Genomic DNA, 6,886 nt, shown 5'->3' with positions numbered 1-6,886 from the left:
GAAAGATTATTCCAGCACTATACCACTCGTGCGTTGGATTATTGAAGGAAAAAATGGCCAAAGCCGAGGGTCAGACAATTCATTTGACAACTGATTTGTGGACAGCTCCCAGCGGTCAACACGCACACTGGAGGCAGGCCACTGTTCCTGTTGGTGGTGGCACTGGTGTAAGAGTTCAAACTCCATCAGGAAGCAGATCTGCAGCGCAAGACCAGCAGAGTTATCAAGCTTTCCTGCTCCACACAGAAGTCCGTGATGACCAACACAGCTCTGCCAACATATTGCGGGCAATTAGATCAATGTTGGCCAATTGGTTTGGAGAGCGGGCAGTCACCAATGTCTCTGTTGGGTTCATTGTGACAGACGGAGGTTCAAACATGGTTAAAGCTCTCCAAGATGGATCTTTTGTCGGTGTGCGCTGTTCTGCACACATACTGCATTTAGTGGTCAAGGGTGCAATCCCAGTGGAGAAAAACAACAAGATTGCTCAAATCTTGGACCTTTGCAGAAAGATTGCAGGGCATTTCCACCGCAGTGTAGGGGCTAGTCAACTGTTGAGGGAGGAGCAAGAACAATCAGGGCTCCCCATACATCGCCTGAAACAAGATGTCAGCACCCGGTGGAACTATACCCTGGAAATGCTGGAACGCATTTTGGAGCAAAAGACAGCTATCCACAATCTATCATCCCGCCACAGCATCGGGATTGATTCCACACTGGGACATGATGACTGGTGTATAATTGAGCAGCTCGTTTATGTCTTAAAACCCTTTCGGAATGTGACGGAAAACTTGAGTCAGAGCAATGCCAGCCTAGGACAGGTCATACCCTTGTTTACCTATGTCATAGATAAGATGGGATCGTTCCTAGAAAACAGTGAGTCTGTTTGTGGCAGCCCACTTCATGCCGATGCAGCGTCTTTCATCAGAAAGCTACAAGCTAACGTAAAAGATCGGCTAAATGACCGCGTCCGCAAAAGCCCTGAACTCATGCTGGCTTCCCTGTGTGATCCCAGGATCAAAGGTAAACTGGCACTCAGAGACAACAGCCTCTCCTACTGGAAAGAAAAATTTATTGAAAGGGTCCGGAATTTGCAGCAACAGAGATGTACGATGGATGAGGCCGGTTTGGAAGATTCACCTGCCATGTCTGCTATTCCAAGGCCTGGCACCATCACTCAAAAACAACAGAGTGGAGCATGTGCATTTTGGGTAGAGGCACTTGACAATCTGGTGGATGCAGGTCAAGCAGCAGGTAATCGAGAGGAGAGCAGTGAGAGAGTTTTCTCTATTACTGGGAATATCCTTAATCCACACCGTTCACAACTAACACCCCATTTGATGGAACAAATAACTTTCCTCAAATTTAACCTCCCCAAGCTGGGTTACCCTACCCTTAACTTGTGAGACCTGAATCATTGTTACCATGTGAAGATAGATGGGACTAGAGTGACTTGAGTGTGCGTGATTGCATGAATGAATGTTGTGTGAATGGACAGTGAAGATAGATGGGACTCAGAGGAACCATCCAAATGTTGAGGAAAATCATTTTTTTTATTTTCTTCTTACCACTTGACACAATAGCAGTTGTCTACTTGACTTTGGTGTGACCCCAAGATTTAAATAGAATTATATTGTTTTAAGCAATCCAAATTTTTCCCTTTATTCCTTCCATCACCCTTTTTTGTAATGAATGTTGTGTAGAGTGACTAGAGTGTGCGTGATTGCATGAATGAATGTTGTGTGAATGGACAGTAGCAAGGGTTGAAGCCTTGACGTGGCGCTACTGCTCACGTGTTGCTGTCTTTGTAAATACAAATAACAACATGTGCTAATTTAACCATTTTTGTTTGATGGTCTGGAAATAAGAGACAATGATTAAAGATGACCTCAACAGCACAACAGCTCCTCTTGATGGAGAGACTGTCAACTCAAGGATCAGAATATGCTACCAACACAACATAGCAAAAAGAAGCATACAGTTGGAAACGTGATTCTATGCAAGATAGATTAGTTGGTCACTGCTGAGCTGCATCCAGATGCCCAGGACCCCTCCCATTTACCATCTCTGACCCTGGGGACACCAGGGCCCTCTCTGATCCTCCGCCTGTTTCATGACCATCTGCAATTGTCCAAAGTCACCAGTGTGAGTGAGCAATCTACCCTGCTGCCATGTTACTCAAGCCCTGGAAATGATGACTGCCTGTCAGGTCACCTTGAGGCTAGATGACAAATGCACTCTGTAGGAATTGGAAGTGCACCGCTAGGTAGTGGACCCTAGGACTGACTGCTGTGGATTGAACCCTAGGAGGTTCAGGAAGCAAGTCTACTGGATCACTAACACAGATCCCACTGGGAGCTAGAGCATAGATTCCCCAGGGTGCGGAGTCTAAGAGCCAGCAGGTGTTCACCAGAGCCTCTAGTGGTGAGGATGGACTGCGCTGTAGTCTGGCTCCAGGTCGCGGCCCCCAGGTCTCACAGCTCATGCTCACGGTAGACTACAGGAGAAGAAGAAAGAAGCAGCAGGCTGGAACAACAAGCAAGTAAGGGATAAGCCAAGGTCGGGGCCACAAGCAGACAAGGACAACAGAGTACACGCCAAGGTTCAGGGTCACAGGCAAACAGGGATGGTCAGGGACACGCCAAAGGTCAGGGTCACGAGCAGACAGGAATAGTAGAGAACAGGCCAAAGTCGGTTAACTGGAATCAGACGTAGGAAACATGGCCAGTACACATGAAAGCTAACACACACTGGTTGATCAGCACTGCTGGCTTGCAGTGCACAGGTTAATATAGGGTTCCCTGATAGGAGCTGGGGTGGAGCCATGCTAGAGGAGAGCTTACAAAAGCAGTCAGGTGAGGGTCAGCTGGTCTCTAGAGATGAACACATGGAGACAGGTATGCTGACAGACAAACTCTATTGCATAACCATGACACTGCCCTTTGAACTGTTGCCCCTTGTGATTGCGTTAGCCTGTGAACATCTGTCCGGTTAACTGTTGCCCTCATGATTGCAAGCCTGCAACCTATGTCCTGTGAACTGTTGAGGACTGTATAGTAACCCCTGCTGTAACTATCTGCTGTGTATTCTGGTAGAGGGAAAGCTGAACGGCGTGACTGGACACAATACATGGGATTACCCTTTGCACATTGAAATAGTGTAGAGAGAAATCTCATCAATTTTCTAAGTTCAGCCTGATGGTTAAATGTAGAAAAACTACAATTATAAGGCCTCTAGTAAGTTAGTAACAATATATGGACTAGTTCATTTAGATAAACATCACACAAATCTAACAAGGAAAGCAAAACTCAAGAAAACAATTATTTCTGAACAAATTTTTTTTATTTTTAACATAAACCAAACAAACAAAAAATTAAAATAAAAAAAAAAATAAAGTAGATTCTCCCCCAACCTGGTGACCAGTAGCTGTAGGGACATATTAATCCCAGCCAACTGGTCACCAAGGTACCGCGAGGCCTCCAGGTGTCTTCTGAGGCTACACTGGTACCTCTCCAGAGCCACATAGTGACGGAGCTGCCGGCGATTGTGGAGGGCCAAAGATCAACACAGCCTTCGGGTTACTGTAAATTGTCTCTATTGGACCTCTACAATGTGCCGCAGATAATCTGTCACATGTGGCTCTGGAGGGTGGGGGATGTGTGCTTGTTCTGGAGCGGGTGAAGGATGCACTGGGGAGGAGGCAGCAACAACAATGGGTGTTTCATTATCCAGGTGGGGGGATGATGAAGGGTGGAGGACTGTAGAAACCACTGGGGACTCGGAAGGACAGTCAGTCCAACCAGACGCGGGCAGGTCCAGGCCTTCGTCCACAGGGTGCAGTTGCAGGATGAAGACTTCACCTGTGAAGAAAAGAAAATACATTAGATAGATAGATAGATAGATAGATAGATAGATAGATAGATAGATAGATAGATAGATAGATAGATAGATAGATAGATAGATAGATAGATAATACAATACACATGGCTTCTTCACCCTAACATTATATAAAGGCAAAGATCTCCCAGCCCTTGTAGACAATCCTGTAACATCTTGAGATGCTTTCACTTTTATACCAGTTTTCCATTTTTTATATTTAGTGAGATGCACCCAATCAATTTGTGTGTAGGAGATAGTGGTGTCTGTGTCAATTCGCTGCGTCATACCAAGTTTGCAGAGCTGTGCAGGAAGGTGTAGTACTACTTTACTGTACTCTGACCGGGGCGGAGCTGAGTGTCCTCCCCGGCCAGAGTACAAAGGGATTTCCCTCTACACATCAAGCAGTGTAAAGGGGAATCCCCCAAAGATTTTATCCGCTTGGTCGCATGGGCGGCTGGAGAAAATCTTAAGGTGTAATGGACGCCTAAGTGCTACTGCTAACTAATCTACCTCATCCAGACTGACTGACTTTGGCAAATATGGAAGATCAGTTGCACTTGCAGAAAAACATATCAGCTATACCAGCTTTTAACACTACACTCACCAAAGAGAAGCCATTCAAACCATTGCATTTGGGATGACCTAATAAAAAGTTGTTTAATAAAATATAGCAGGCTACTTTTTAAAGTTGATAATTTTGTAAGGCCACTGATTGTTGAACAAGCCCCACTTCTGTTCTAGGCTAGGTAGTTTACTCACTCCTGGTCTAGGCTAGGAGGTATAACAGGTATAACATCATGAGAAAAGTGTTAATGCATGCATTAGGGGCATGCCAGAGATGAATATGTCCAGGGACTGCCAGCCAATAGCTGGAGATTCTTTTCTGTCACACCCCTCCAGCCTGCTGTATTATTCATAATGATTAACAGTGATTGGCTCAGACTGGGAATCTGAACTGCAGCAAGAAGGTGGCATGATCAGGGACATTGAGGAAATATTAACAAGCACAGGTCACGCTAACAGGAAGACTGGAATCAGCTGCAGAGGGGAACTAATATAATTAATAATTCCAGCTAAACCGAAGCCTTGCAGAATAAATCACAAGCTATTCTAGACAAGGTATGCCATTAGCATTTCATATTTAAAATACTATATTTGCCTGGAAAATACAAAAAAAGTTATGCTCACTCCCTGGATCTGCCGCGTCTGGCTGTTCTGCCGCATTCCCAGCAGCCTCTACAGGGCAGGTCTCCTCCACCTCCTGCTCAGCCTCAGTAGCTGTTGATTAATGATAGAAAAGAACATTACAATCTGCAGTGTACAACAATCTCACACATTAGTACAAGAACATTAAAAAACATGTATGATCACTCAGCAGATACCAGCAAGATTATACTAACTTAATGTGGGCGTTGCTGCCTCAGCCTCCTCCTCAGTCTCCCCCTCTGACTGGATGACACCTATTTATAAAGGAGAAATGATGAACGTTAATAAACGTAAATAAATATACTGTAGTGTAAATAGATAAAATTAATTATCCATTAGCATGGCAATACAGGGCAGGTCACTAACATTTATCTACAAGGCAGGGACATGCATTCACCATTTAGAAAAAATCATTAAAAAAAAACAAATAAGAGGCACTTACCTGTCCTGGTTCCAGCAGCGCCGGCGAGTGCTAGGTGCACCGCCACTGATCAGGCGCCTCAGTTCAGAGCGGCAACGTTCTGTCAGATTACGTAAGTTATGCAATCGCTTGCGTTACCTGACAGAGCGTCGCAGAGGCTCTACCTGTCACTGCATGAGCGAGAAGCAATGACACTGGAATCAACAATGGAAGGCTGGACAAATGGAAAAGGAACCACTGTATTAGTGTCACTATTGCAGTACTTCCTGCACGTTGATGACATGGAGGACTGCTCCTCCGCCCTCTGCCTTCGGCGGCGCTGGGCCTGGAGACGATCTTTAAATAAAATCAAACACATCATGGTAAATGACTATGTTGCGTCGCATGCTTGACAAAAAAATGTCCTGCACACAATGCAATGCTGACACCAACCTTGATGAGCCAGCAGCTTTCTTATCTCATCCTCCCCCACAGCTGCTAAGAGCTCCTTCTCATGGAGGAGGAGAGGTACCTGCTTTCCTCTGCGCCCCGACTGCCTGCGCTTACGCACTATGGAACTGCAAAACAAAAAGAGAAGAGAAACGGGTTCCATAATTAAACTACAATTGTAATCTGGAAATGACATCAACACATGAAACACATGTAGAATGAAACAATGCAAATGGAATTTTTGGATTAGGCACATTTTTTCATGTAGCGCAAGGTTTGCACATTTATTTATTAACCAAATTTATTGTAATGCCGCGTACACACGGTCGGACTTTCCGGCATACTTGGTCCGGCGGACCAGAGTGTGCCGGACAATCCGCCCGTGTGTGGGCGGCGGCGGACTTTTCCGGCGGACTTCTTCCCAAAAGCCCGCCGGACCTAGATTTCAAACATGTTTGAAATCTTTCCGTCGGACTCAGTTTCGGGCGGAAAGTCCGCTCGTGTGTGTGCTGGTCCGACGGAAAGCCCGCTCGTGTGTAGGCTGGTCCGACAGACCAAATACGACACGAGGGGATGGTATTGCATCTCGCGCTCGCTGCAATAGGAAAAACAAATCTTCCTATTGCGGCGAGCGCGGGGCATACCAGGCCCTTAGGTCTGGTATGGATTATAAAGGGGAACCCCGCTACGCCGAAAAAACGGCGTGGGGTCCCCCCTAAAATCCATACCAGACCCCGATCCGAGCAAGCAGCCTGGCCGGTCAGGAAAGGGGGTGGGGACGAGCGAGCGCCCCCCCCCTCCTGAACCGTACCAGGCCGCATGCCCTCAACATGGGGGGTGGGTGCTTTGGGGGAGGGGGGCGCCCTGCGCCCCCCCCCCCCAAAGCACCTTGTCCCCATGTTGATGAGGACAAGGGCCTCTTCCCGACAACCCTGGCCGTTGGTTGTCGGG

At 46.6% G+C, this 6,886-nt stretch overlaps 1 long non-coding RNA gene across 1 annotated transcript; it reads right to left on the bottom strand.

Moving 5' to 3' along the window:
* Window positions 1-3,722: 3,722 nt before the first annotated feature.
* On the bottom strand, window positions 3,723-5,328 carry LOC141107246 (uncharacterized). Its single transcript, XR_012235837.1, has 3 exons — window positions 5,280-5,328; window positions 5,068-5,157; window positions 3,723-3,860 (listed from the first exon to the last, which is right to left on the bottom strand). It is a non-coding gene; the product is annotated as an uncharacterized lncRNA (long non-coding RNA).
* Window positions 5,329-6,886: the final 1,558 nt, after the last annotated feature.

Source organism: Aquarana catesbeiana, linkage group LG09 (genome assembly GCF_042186555.1).
Source record: "Aquarana catesbeiana isolate 2022-GZ linkage group LG09, ASM4218655v1, whole genome shotgun sequence".
NCBI classification, from domain to species: Eukaryota; Metazoa; Chordata; class Amphibia; order Anura; family Ranidae; genus Aquarana; species Aquarana catesbeiana.
The sequence above is the reverse complement of the archived record's forward strand: the minus strand, read 5'-3'. Positions and strand labels throughout refer to the sequence as shown.